Raw genomic sequence first — 14,193 nt, forward strand, 5'->3', positions numbered from 1 at the left:
CTCTCTCTCTTTTTCTCTCTCTCTTTCTCTCTCCTCTTTTTCTTTTCCATCGGCACCACCTAAGACCACCGGTGGCCAGCAATAGCAGCCGACAACCAACTACCACCGGTTTTCTCTCCTCCTTCCCCTCCTTTTCAATTTAGTACCAGAAAAAAAAAAAAAAAAAAAAAAAAAAAAAACCTCCTTCTCTTCCTAATTTAATTCTAGTGTTTTATTGTTTTTAAAAAATGATTTTGATTATGTTTTGGTATTAATTTTGAGTATATGATGTTGTTAAATTATTCATATAAATTTAAATTTTTTATTTAATCAAAAACCCTAACTTATAAGCCCTGGAATTTGGGAATTTAATTTATATGGTTAGGGTTTGATCCTAGGTTGTTGTTATTGTTTATGAAAATTTGTCAAGAAAAACCTTTTAAAACAACTTTTTTGTTCAGAAAAACCTTTTAAAAATTTCTTGGCAAAATAAAACCTGATTGTAATTTTTTTTTTTTGTTGAAGACAACCAAAGACTACTTTCCGACGTTGACTACACTATTTTCGGCATTGACTCTCCCCATGTGCCCTGCACATGTTATTTTTTTTTCTATTCCCACCCCATTTTTACTAATTACCCTCTAACTCACTCAATTAAATAAAAATTAAATTAATTTATGCTATTTATGGGTAATTAAACCCTAACTCAATCATTAAAAAGTAGTTCAATAATTAAATTCCAGCATTAAATTGAGGGCTTTAAACCCATCAAAAACATGCTAAAACCATTAATAAACAATAGGAAATTTTGTCTGAAAAAACCTTTTAAAGCAATTATTTTGTTGAGAAAAACCTTTTAAAAATTTCTTGGCAAAATGAAACCTGATTGTAAGTTATTTTTATTGAAGACAACCAAGGGCTACTTTCCGACGTTGACTCTCCCATGTGACATGCACATGGTCGTTATTACTAATCCCACCCCCTTTTCCTATTATTTCCCTTTAAATTCCATCTTTATTATTTAACAACTTGATTAATTTATAAATTAAAAAATCACCACCAGCTATCCCCTTCCTCTCCCTCCACCATACCACCGCCCTTAATCGGCGACGCCAACCTTTACCGCCGGCAGACCCACCTCTACCTCCGGCCGATCCTCTACCGCTCACTATGTACCTTCACTCTCACCCCTCTTCTTTCTCCCCAAATTTCCAAAACCTAGTAATTTCTTCAAAAACACCCAAAAATGAAATCAAATCAAAATCAAGCCATTGTAACCTATTGAACAATGCATGCCTGGAAACTTGCAATGTCAATTCTTCTCAAATCAAAATGGCAGATTATAATGGCCCCCGTTTCAAACTCAAATGTTTTAACAATAATGGCTTTGCTTGTCTATGAAAGAGGAGAGAGAATTTGAACCCACAACTGTCCAGTCGCTCGAATCCTCTCTCGCTTTTCGCTGTGAGTGCTGCCAAGACTTTCACTGCGACCCTCGATCGAATTAACCTTCTAATGTAGGTTATTTCTTGTATTATTTTTGAAAATTTGGGAATTTTGGCAAGAAATAGTACCCAACTAGAGAATTTTGGTTCAATTTTCTGGAATTGTGTTTTGTTTTGTCATATAGATTATAATTATATTCAATTTCGGCCACAAAATGGCCTCGATTTTAGCCTCACCAACCCCTAGTGGGTCGACCGACAGTGGTCGCAGCTTGTCGAGGGCAGGGAGATGTGGGCGGAGGGTGGGGTGGGGGAGGGGGTGGCTGTTAGGTGGAGGTAGTTGTGGTTTTTTTAATTCATCACTACAAGAAAAATGCCTTTTCGTAGCGATTATTTCGTAGCGATTGTACATTCTCTACAATATGCAAGTATGTTTGTGAAATAATTAAGGAAGTCGTATCATTTTACAATCGCCATGGTTTTCCCATATAAAATCGATACGGAAAACATAATAATACATATCTACACTATTTTTACACATTTATATAATTTTGAGAAATCGTATCATATACAATCGCCACGAAATCCTAAAAATCGATACGAAAAGCCTTTTCAACACTAGATATATAAATATTGTTTGACAAAGAATACATAAAATATGTCATAGCTTATTGGTGAAACATTTAATATAAGAGTCTGAGGTTGCATGTTCGAATCTTGTAAATATTATACGCATGTTTTTTTTAATGGACTATTTTGTAAGGAATGAAACTCGTTCGATGTGTAATCCATGATAGGAATGATGTCCTTCGAACAAGTCTATTATTCCGATAGAGGGTTCGGAAGTGTTAGAAAGCTGATTATTCAGTAAGGTCAAGTGATTAGAATGCCTAGTTGAAGGACGCTTCTGATCAGTAATATTAATGTATAATTAATATTGCAGCGTAATCTTGACAAAACCCTTCGGGTCACACCCAAGCAAACTGACGATCCGTCACGATGAATTAATCCGAAAGGAATTAATGAGTCGCTAAAGTATTGTGAACATAGACGTTGGAGATCGAACTAGGAGCGTTGAGACCAAGCGTCACAAGTCGAGTCAAATTAATAAAAGACGAGACGGTAAAAATCAATTAATCAACAATTAACAAAATACCCCTAGCATTGGAATGCCCTAAGAAAACCAAGTGCTAGGGACAAGTGGTGCTAGCATGGCAGCTAGCATGCGCGGTGCACCATGACGAGCCTGCTAGCAAAGCTAGCATGTGCGTGGCGCAGCACTCTAGCACGCCAATGCTAGCAATGCTAGCATCGCTAGTAGTGCACTGCTAGCAAGCAGCTAGCGCGTGCACATCTAGCAAGCTAGAAACGTGATAGAATGCTACCACTGCTAGCAGTAGCGCGCAATAGCCTCGGTCAGCAGCCAGCAAGCATTCGCGGCTTGCTGGGTCGAGCTAGCATGCAGCCCGCACAGCTGGCGCTCAGCCAGCAGGTCCAGCCAAAGGCACCAGGCGCCAGCAAGGCAACCTTGGTGCCCAAGGCAAGGCCCGCCAGCTGGCGCCAACTGGTTAGAGCCGAGAGCACAAGGGAGGGCGGTTTGGGAAGCTTGGGGAGCAAGGTTTGGTCCTCCCCTTCCCTTGTGGTCCTCACCTACTCTTTTCCTCCTTGCTTGACACTTATTGATTAATTATTTCATTGCTTTTTCTTTTGATTTTTAATTTTAAAAAAATGGAAAAAAAGATTTTTATCAACTCTCCCACATTGATAGGAGAGTGGAATATTGGTGGGAATTCTCTATAAATACCAATGTATTGGGATTTGAGAATCCCACTTGAGTTGAACTCAATAAGGCATCTCCAAAGAGAGAAAACCTTTAAGTTCATTAAACACTACTACAAAAAAGGCCTTAAAGAATTGTTAGAATAGGCTTTATAGATCGCCTTAGGGGAGATCTTCTGCTAAGCGATGTATAAAGTATAGAGAACGGGTCGTTTAGGCGTTTTATATAATATATAACAAATAGAGAACGGTTGTTAGTCACAACCGTTCTCTTTTCCCTTCTTAAATTTGTACACTAAGGAAGGAATAAAGAACGGTTTAGGACACTTAACCGTTCTATATTGCATTACAATAGAGAACGGTTAAGTTAGATAACAGTTCTTTAATGTTTTTTTTTTTAAAATCCAGCCATAATAATTCGAATTACTTTTGTACGTATTTTATATTGTATTATTCCTGTATTTTAATAATCTGTATTATTTTTGTATTTCATTTAGACCTGTATTTGTTGTATTCCTGTTTTGTATCTTGTACATTTATCCTGTAAGAAAAATTCCACATTTCCCATGTAAAATAAATCCATGATCCTGTATATGTGCAATATAAATTTTTGTATAATAAAATAAACAAAAATATTTCCAGATATGATGAAAGCCATCAGAATATACTTCATATATATAATTTAAAACATCGAACCACAATTAAGTTGAATCATTCATACAAAATTTGTACTATACAAACAAATACGTGAGTTAAATATCAAAACACCTTTCTAGTTAATGTTGATTGAAAAAAAAAAATATGCTTAGATATACCAATACCATATTGATCTACAATTCACATAAATCATCGTTGTTGTCATCATTTGGTTGATGGTATCCGGTAACATATGAAATCCACCTTTTCCTAAGCTCGTCGATCATTTGTTGAGAATATGTAGGAGGGACTTGCTTAAAATACTACAAAACAATGTAAAATACATACATATTAGTTAATAATATACAATAAATTCATCTAATTAAATATAAATAAGCATATCCTTTTTTTTATCTAAGTTCATAAGAACAGATACTATCCAAAAAGGCTGCTCATAATACACATAACAGCCATGTACATAATAGTTTTTGTCAGTGCATGCCTCAGAAATTTTTTAGCAATCTCACAATAGAGATACCAGTTTCATACCAAAAACATTGCTTCCTCCACTTGTGGGACTGAAGTTTGTCAAGCCAACTTTCATGGATCAAATTTTGCCTTCAATGGAACTTTAGAACTTCTTCTATCACCCCTTCTTCCATTTACATTGTTCTTTTGTTTAACTGTCTGAGATTTGTCTACTGTAAAAATAAATATGAGCCGATATCAGTCAATTAAACTACAAGAACATCATTGAGACAAGGAATAAGATTACAAAAAAACTTGAATCTCAATCCTCATATGCCATAAATAAATTAAAACAGTACAAACATCAGATTCATGCTAACTATTTTACACACCAGACATAGTCAAGGAAAGAACCACGGTTGTTGACTGTTTATCATATGACTTCACAACAATGATAATTAATAATTGCTATCTTGCTGCACAACACACCAAGCTTTAGAAAAAAAAAAAAAAAAGAAAAAAAAAAAAAAAAAAAAAAAAAAAGGAAAACAACACAGATGACTGCCTTAACCTACATCACCTCAAGAACCTTTTGAAGACATTATGTTTGAAAGTTGCAAATCATTTCTATTGCTTGCAATTGTCTAATCTCCAACCTAGTTGCATACGAATCATCTATATTTTACTCATTTCAACATTAGACCCCTTAAACTACCTATAAAAGATCACCCATTTCAACATTAGTGCTTCCTTCTGTTCTGTACACAGGCCTTAGACAGTTGTTTTAAAAACAATGGATTAAGCACATTTGCACAATGCAAGTCATTAATCTGTTCAACAGGCCTTACAACTCATTTTTGCCAGCTCATGAGCAACCCGATTGCCATCACGTTTCACAAAAGAAAAGGAGCAAACACGACACCTAGCAGCTAAATTCAGGATATTATTCACTACCAAACCAAACTAAGTAGTAAGTAGGATGCACATCTCTTTTCTTCAAGACATTGCACAGCTTCAAGCAGTGAGTTTCTAAACACAGGCTGAAAAAACCCAGGTCCAAGGCAATCCCCAAGGCAAAAATCACCTAGAAATTCAAGGAAATTTGAGCAAAAATCACCCAGAAATTCAAGGAAATTCGACCCAAAAATCAACCCAAAAACCCCAGAAAATCGACCCAAAAACCCCAGAAAATCGACCCAAAACCCCCAGAAATTCGACCAAAAAAATTCCCACAAATACAACAACCAAACCGCTGGAATTCGAGCATTAATAAAACCCCCAATTTCGAGCAAAACAACAAAATAAAACCCTGAGAAACCCCAGGAATTCGAGAAAATTCGATTATGGGCAAATTCAAGCAAATTCGATTATGGGAAAATTCAAGCAAATTCGAGCATTAATTCGAGAAATTTCGAGCAAAAAAATCGAATCAAAACCCAAGGAATTTGTTGAGTAAATTCGACAAAATTAAGGGTAATTTGATTGAACTTACTGCAATAATTCGGCTTAAATATTTACATACAAACAATCGATGAATTTATCCCAAAAACAAGAACTTTGAAGGTTTTTTCAATCACCTAAAATTCGAATTCTACGAATTTACTTCTGTTTCCTCCATAATTCGAATGATTCATGCAATTAGATTGACAATTATCAGAATCCAATTACTCTACCACAATAAAAATTCGAACCAAAAAAAAAAAATCGAGCCTACCTCAATTTACTGGTGGCTCAGCAGACATGTGCGGTACTGCAGACGTGGAGCGGCGGTGCAGTAAGCGGCTTTTTTTTGCTATGGAGGTTTGATGAAGGTTTAATGAAGGTTTCACTTTTTTTTATAGATGAATGAGAAAGAGGTTTCACTTTTTGATGAAAGTGATAATCGCTTCAATTTTCCTTTCTAGTATTTTGAGTAAATAAAAATTTACGGAAATTTCGGTAAATTTTTTTTTTTTTTTTTGAAAACATGAATAAAATATTATTGTGTATGTACGTATATAATTTTCTCCTAATTAAAAATAATAATTAATTAATATAATACAAAACGGTTGTCAAGATGATCGTTCTATATCATCTATAATAAATAATTATTTTTAATTATTTGAGTAAATTGATTGAAATACAGAACGGTTAACTATGCTAACCGTTCTATATGTATTAACATATAGAACGCCTCTTATATTAAAACGATCTATATTCTTCTGTAGAACGCCTACCTTTAATAACCGTTCTATATTTTGCGATCTCTAATCTAGTTTTTGGTGTAGTGAAAACTTGAGTAAGTTTATTTTTGGTCTAGCTCGGCTGAACTCCAAGTAGAGACCGGACGGGTTGTGTTGCGGGTGGATTTCCGTTGGTGGTCTATGAACTTGCGGGACTCAAAGTTTTCCAAGTAAGAGCTCGTAAAGCGAGCGAAGCATGCATCAAGGGAAATATTGTCTTTTTCTTTATCTTGTTAATTACGCTAATTAGTTATATTAATTGTGAGCGGGTCTTAGGGTCAGGTTTTGTTTCCGCGGAAAGTCGGAGTTTCCAAAACCCAACAATCCAAAGCTATTAATTAATAATTATATTGTTAGTTATGAGTCAAAGCCAAGTTGGCTTGTGAATTGTATGTGTAGGCGTCGCTCGATGTGCGCCTACGTTAAAATCATGTGTAAATATGCTTGGCACTCATAGGAAGTGGGAATTGACATATACGATAAGGGACACGATTAGGGACAAGGAAAGTAGGGAGCCGCCAACAAGTTTTTAAGGAACTTGTAAACCGTTCACGGATCATAAAAGGCAACCACGAATAAGGGACAACGAAGGCAACAACGATTGACCCGTGAAAGTTACACCCCATTCATAATCCATGAGATTACTAACTCCATATGGTTCGGAACCACGAAAGGAGGATCGGGGATGATGGTACGAAGTGAGTCATGGAGTCACATTCGCCCGTATTGGCCTCTACTCGATTCTTATATTGAAAAGCATTCCTGTGATCTCAAAGGCATACAAACAAAATATTCAATTCGTTCCAAACTATTATTATGCTAAATTGGTTGAATATTAATGCAACACATAATTCTAAAATATCGTGATCACTTGAATTAATAACAAGATTAAAAAGGAACCTAAGCCGGTTGTCCAAATCATCTTATTAGGCGTGGTTTTCAATTACATATTCCCTTTAAACATGCAATATGGTGATCATAAAAAATAGGCAAAATTGGCCTCAACACTCTGAACTTTGGCTTGGGTGCACTCAGCACCCTAAACTAAGAAAAATAGCCAAAACACCCTAAAGTATTAGCATGGGTGCACTTAGCACCATACAAGAAAATTTCCGGCCAAAAGTGGCCGGATTCCGGCGACTTTTTTTTTATTTTCTTATTATTATTATCATTATCATTATTATTGTTAGTATTATTATTATTATTATTATTATTATTATTATTATTATTATTATTATTATTATTATTATTATTATTATTATTATTATTATTATTATTATTTATTACTATTATTATTATTATTATTACAAAAATACCTCGTTTTGCGTGTCGAGGAATATCTCGATTTGTGTATTGTTATTTTTTGTGACGGAAATTGTTCGGGTAAGGTTTCGGGGGTCATTTTTATCCTTAATGGGTCCAAATTAAGCTCGGAATTCGCAAAAACGTAATGGAAATATCTCGTTTTGCGTGTCGAGGAATATCTCGATTTGCGTATTGTTATTTTTTGTGACGAAAATTGTTTTGGTAAGGTTTCAGGGTCAATTTTACCCTTAATGGATCCAAATTGAGCTTGGAATTCGCAAAAAAATAATGGAAATACCTCGTTTTGCGTGTCGAGGAATATCTCGATTTGCGTATTTGTTTTGGGGTCATTTTTACTCTTATTGGGTCCGAATTCAGCTCGGGAGTTGCAAAGAAAATACCTCGTTTTACGTGTCAAGAAATATCTCGATTTGCGAGTCTTAACTACTTAGATATTTCTCGACACGCAAAACGAGGTATTTTCGTTTTTTTTTTTGCAAAACCTGAGCTAAATTTGGATCCATTAAGGGTAAAAATGACCCCCAAAACCTTACGTGAACAATTTTCGTCAATAATTAACAACACGCAAATCGAGGTATTTTCGTAATAATAATAATAATAATAATAATAATAATAATAATAATAATAATAATAATAATAATAATAATAATAATAATAATAATAATAATAATAATAATAATAATAATAATAATAATAATAATAATAATAATAATAATAATAATAATAATAATAATAATAATAATAATAATAATAATAATAATAATAATAATAGTAATAAATAATAATAATAATAATAATAATAATAATAATAATAATAATAATGATAATAATAATAACAAAATAAAATAAAAAAAGTCGCCGGAATCCGGCCACTTTTGGCCGGAAATTTTCTTGTATGGTGCTAAGTGCACCCATGCTAATACTTCAGGGTGTTTTGGCTATTTTTCTTAGTTCAGGGTGCTGAGTGCACCTAAGCCAAAGTTCAGAGTGTTGAGGCCAATTTTGCCTAAAAAATATAATAGAATAACATCAATATTGGAAGCAATTTAGCAATAATTCCAACAATATAAAATCGTTAGAAAAATAATAGAAATAAAAGGAACATAATTCTTACTTTGATTCTGTTTGTTTGCAACTACAAAATAATAAACGAGTTAGTAACTTCAAGGAAATAATAATAAAACAACAATTAAATTAAATTAAACAAAGTAGAGTTGATTTGGGGCCAAACCCTCAAACAGTTCTACCTTTCACGCCTTGGCTTAAGGATAGAACCACGAGTAAAGTATGGACTCCTTTGAGTACTTGAAGAAGGAATTTTGAAATAAGAAAGGTAGGCTAGTGTTTAGGCTAAAGCATAGAAGAGAGAAAAATCAACTAGAGAATTAATTGATGCCCCGTACATCAGAAATGAGTGGGTATTTATAGAGAAAATGTGCTGAGGAAGCACACGGAACCCTAAAATGATAAAAACCCTAAAAAAGTATCCCGCGACACGGCAATCTATACCGTGACACGGGAAGTCCCACCGTCAGACGGGAAGCTTTCTCGTGACACGTTGTATTTTTGGTGTGACGCAGGAAATTTTCAGTAAACGGGGAAGAAAACGCGTTAAGGGTTTATGCGGAAAAGCCACGGAATTTCCCGTGTCACGGCAGATTTCCCGTGTCACGGGAAATCCCACCGTCAGACGGGAATGATTCCCGTGACACGGTGGGTACCTGCCGTGGCGCGGGAATTCCCAGCCCGCTTTTCCGTCTAAATTCATTTTTAACCCTAATTTCATTCGGCGTTTTAAGTGTCGATTGATAATTTCGGGCCTTTTCTGATTTATTATTATTTGGGCTAAAATTAGAAAAAAATTAAATAAAATAAATAAAAGGTTTGGGCCAAAAATAAATAATAAAACAATAAAATAAAAAGGTTTGGGCTAAAACTAAATAATAAGTTTGGGCTGAAATCAAAACTATGCTTTTACCAAACATCAAGACTAATCCATGGACTGTTCAAAAATATGAATTTAATCAAATTCAATTTTTTAAGCACTCTCGTGATTAAATACTGAACCCGACCAATAGTGGCGGTGAAAGGTTGTTCATCATCGGGTTTGGTTTTGGGGAGACATTTTTAGGTGTCTACAGTATGGCGAGCATGTTTTAATTATTTTTATTGATGTTAGGATATTCATGTTAGTGTGGTGCATATGTACTCAGATTTTGCTGATTTGTACTTTTGTGTTTGTGTTTGGCTTTTATTTGGATTAGCCCTACTATGACCCATTTATATGGTGAGTGTAGACATCTACTTTTGGCCTCCTGTCCTGACAGGAAGTGCAATGACGATAAATAAAACCATCTTCGTATTGGATCAAGTGAAGAATACTCATGGAGAACTGGTTAAGCCACAACACACAAAAGACTAGCCCAAACTAAAGATAAAAGTCAAAACAAAGGTCCAATTAACTAAACCCGATCATAATTAGGCTTAAGCCCGTGATTAAAACCCAATAATGACGGATTTAGGAGCGCCTAGGTTAAATCTTAGTGTTACCGCAGAAAAAGCCGCGTGCATCTCAAACAATCGTCCCATAGCAGCGCAACTTAATCACTTGCGCTGGGATGCCGCGCACAACTCATCCTGTTGCGCGCGACACCTGCTGCGGCAAAATGCTCGTAACCCTAAACCTAATAATTCCCTATAAATAAGAGCTTAAACCGAGGCTTAAACAAATAAAAAATAACCTAAAAACTTTGGCGAAATACTTGTGAACTTATGCAACCTAACCCCTCTTGTCCTAAACACTCACCCCTGTTAATATTTTGTTACTACGGTAGAGGTTCATTCCCCAACAAGAAGGAGTCCATAATTATTCTAAGCGGAGATCTAGCAAAGAGAAGTGGTAAATTCTCGAGCACTTAGTTAAATCACATTTATTTTCTTGTTTAAAAAAACCTTAATTAATTAATTAGTGTTGTTTGATCACCTTTAAAATAATGAATTAATCAATTCCACATAGTATCTTGCGTTAAATAAAGATTAGAATTGAATTAAATAATTGTAAGTTGATCACTTAAGCCAAGGCGAATATTGTTTATTTTCTTGTCCTTTTCACGAATTTGATTAAATAAAGAATAACGACATTACGATGTAATTCCTACGTGAATTGGTATGTGTAAATATAATCAGCTAACATAGTTTTAGGTATCGCGTTGCATATATTGTTTGGTGATGAAATTGTAAAAAAGGAAGAGCTAGTAGAGGCCGCACTAGGGCTAGGATAACGATTCCCCTCTAAAAGGAACGTTATTTTAGTACCCTCGCTCCCGAACTCATTTCTGGTTTATAAACCAATTTGGGCATATATGGGTAAACTTAATTATGATTCGTGCTAATTATTCCATGAACTCCACATGGAATAAAGGCATGAACGAGGTTTATGAGTTTTCCTAAAACTCATTGGCGACTCCCTACTTGTTTCTTACAAAAAAGCGTAATGATAGAATCAATTCTAATTCAAGGTCCCCCAAACAGTCAGGAATTCAAATCCTACTACACCCTAACAAGCGTAAAGTCCTAGGATTTAAAGGGCCATGAGCATTTAAGGAGAGGACCCCTTACGATGGGAACCCCCTCCTTACAGTGAGTAGAGGGTTGAAATGAAGAGAAAGTTACAAGTAATTGAAGCATGAAGAGCATGAAGGGAATGAGTGCAGAGAGTTACTTGTTATGCTTTCTTAGTTTTATATTTTGGATTATTGATTTATGGATTATGGACTAACATTGCTATATGTTTATTTTTAATTTGGTTTTCAAAAAGGATATGTTTGAATTGTTTCCAACTTGTGAACGATTTAGTTTTATTTTTGTTTTAAGGTTGTGAACTCAAGTTTTATTTGTAAAAGTTGATTTATAATTTAGACTTCCGTTGTGTGACTTTGAAAATAGCCTTAGTTGTTATCACGATGGCGGTAATATTTTGGTTATTTCCTAAAAAAGGTTTTATTTAGAGTAGAAACAGTATTTTAAAAGAAGGAAATTTCTAGGGTATTACAACTTTGCATTCCCGAGGACTTCCTGTTAACCCCGTATGTGTTCTTTGTCATGATCACTTGGAAATCACTTTGAATTTATTTCGAGATTGTTCGTTTGTTTCTCATCTCTTGAACACTGGTCCCGTGGGACTCCAAAGTACTTCTTTAAGTGTACACTTGTTTACTTTCTGGTTCACAGAGCTGGTTTTTGGTTATAGGAAGTCTCAAAATTGGCATAGTCTAGCCAATTTGGTCTTTCTTTTGTTGGCTATTTGGCTTACTCACAATCAAATTATTTTTAGAAAGGCACTCTGGTCTCCTGCTTCACTTCTTCATATTTCTGCAACATGGGTTTTGCGTAGTTCGGAGGCTGCTACGCTTTCTAGCTCTCTTTCGTCCTTCCGGCGACGTCAGTTTTCGTGTCCTCCTCCTGTTACATCTGGGTGTTTATATGGCTCGTATTCTGGTATTGAAGATTGTTTTATAGTCTTTGATGGTGCTTGGAACAGCCGTGATCAGACTACAGAGGCAGGTTGGATTTTCCGAGATGAGCTTTTCCCTACTGTTTTGGGTGGGTGTGCCCGAGCCTGTCGGTCTTCGTCAGCTTTACAATAATCGGAACTATGGGCTTGCTTGTGGGCTCTTAAAGATGTTAGACGAAAGGTTTTTTGAGTCCTTTACTCTATACAAACATCACAATTCTGGTTTCAATGTTATGCCGTTCGTGTTCGGATGATATTTCTTGTGTTTGGTTGTTGGGGGTTGTCCGATATATTTTATTACAATTTGATTTCTGTTGGATTCGTAAGGTTCCTTGTCTCTAAGTTGCTCCAGCGCACTAGTTGACTGTTCGGGCTCGTCAATGTCGTTTTCTTTTCTAGTTGTTTTAATTGTTGTTTTGGATTCCTTATATATTTTAGGCCTTGTTCCGATTTACTGAAAACAACTGAACTTAACTTAACTGATTAGAACAAAACTTAATTGAACTTAACTGATTAGGGTTGAATTGACCTGAACTAATTAGAGCTGAACCGCTTAGGCCTGAAATGAATTGTTTATGAGATAAGGAAATTAAGGATTGAACTAAACTAAACTGAACTGGAATTAAACTGAACAGAACAGAACCTTAGTTTCCTCTGTTGTTTTATGTTTTCTTTCTTTAGTTTTCTCTCAGACTATACTTTTGTTTCGCTATATGAAATCTTTGTCAAAAATAAAAAAAAAAAAAAAAAAAAAAAAAAAAACACTTTTATTTCATTTGCATGCTAAATTTAATCTTGAAAAGGAAGTGTTTACCTTAATATTCTTATATTGATGTAATTAATTAATAATTGTTTTTAAAAGATCAACTATTCTAAAAAAAAAATTAATCATTTACTAATGAATTTGCCTAGAACGACACAATATTTTTTGGTGTATTATAATTACTAGATGAAACCCATGCGATGCACGGTTTATTTGAATTTTTTTAAAACATAATATATATATATATATATATATACTAGTTTTGTGCCCGTCCGATGCCCGGGTTATTTATTGAATTTTAAGATAATTTTTTTAATCTATATATCAATTTTAAAATATATCATTCATGCAAAATTAGTTAGGAATTGATTTGCCTTTGTGACGATTTGCTATGTAGTAGACATGTAATGAATAATTATAATGTTGGTGGAAATGTTCGATTTAATACATTAAAAATAAATGAAATAAAATAAATGTTCAAAGCCCGTTTGATTGACCCGAACCCAAAACTTTGGGAAACGATTGAACATTTTTTGACTTATAACCTGAAGTGATCCAATTCAAAACGATTCATGACCCGACCCTAATTGACAGGTCTACATAGTAATAAAATTCTATTAGATTGTGATGTATATTATTTTAACTGATTAGTATATATTATAAATGTATATTTTACGCTTTGAACCACTTCTTTCGCTCCAAAAAATATTATGATACAAAAAAAAAATTTATATGATAATTTTTTATAATAATAATCTGATTATAATTCAATTTGTATACCTAAAATATTGGTATTTTATCGAAAATAAAACTCTAAACTGATAACTTTATCCTAAAATTATATCCAAATATAATTCTAAACTAACTTTTTTTATCTTATGAAGTCTATTTAAATCTATCCAACGTGGCGCGATATTTGGCGAAAACTTAAACGCCAAGTGTCGCTGTCTCATAACCTGGTATATATATATATGATAAAATTCCTGATATAAAAAGATAATATTTTATATTTAATAAATTAAACTGAGAAATCTCATTCACCAATTTTGCTTACGTGTCATT

The 14,193-nt window shown here is 34.2% G+C and overlaps 1 long non-coding RNA gene across 1 annotated transcript; it reads right to left on the reverse strand.

The window, feature by feature from the left end:
* Positions 1–3,846: 3,846 nt before the first annotated feature.
* Positions 3,847–5,422, reverse strand: LOC145637959 (uncharacterized). Its single transcript, XR_014114561.1, has 2 exons — positions 4,389–5,422; positions 3,847–4,162 (listed from the first exon to the last, which is right to left on the reverse strand). It is a non-coding gene; the product is annotated as an uncharacterized LOC145637959 (long non-coding RNA).
* Between the last annotated feature and the right edge of the window lie 8,771 nt (positions 5,423–14,193).

The sequence above is a fragment of the Chenopodium album genome, chromosome 7, assembly GCF_948465745.1.
Source record: "Chenopodium album chromosome 7, dcCheAlbu1.1, whole genome shotgun sequence".
Lineage (NCBI taxonomy): Eukaryota > Viridiplantae > Streptophyta > Magnoliopsida > Caryophyllales > Amaranthaceae > Chenopodium > Chenopodium album.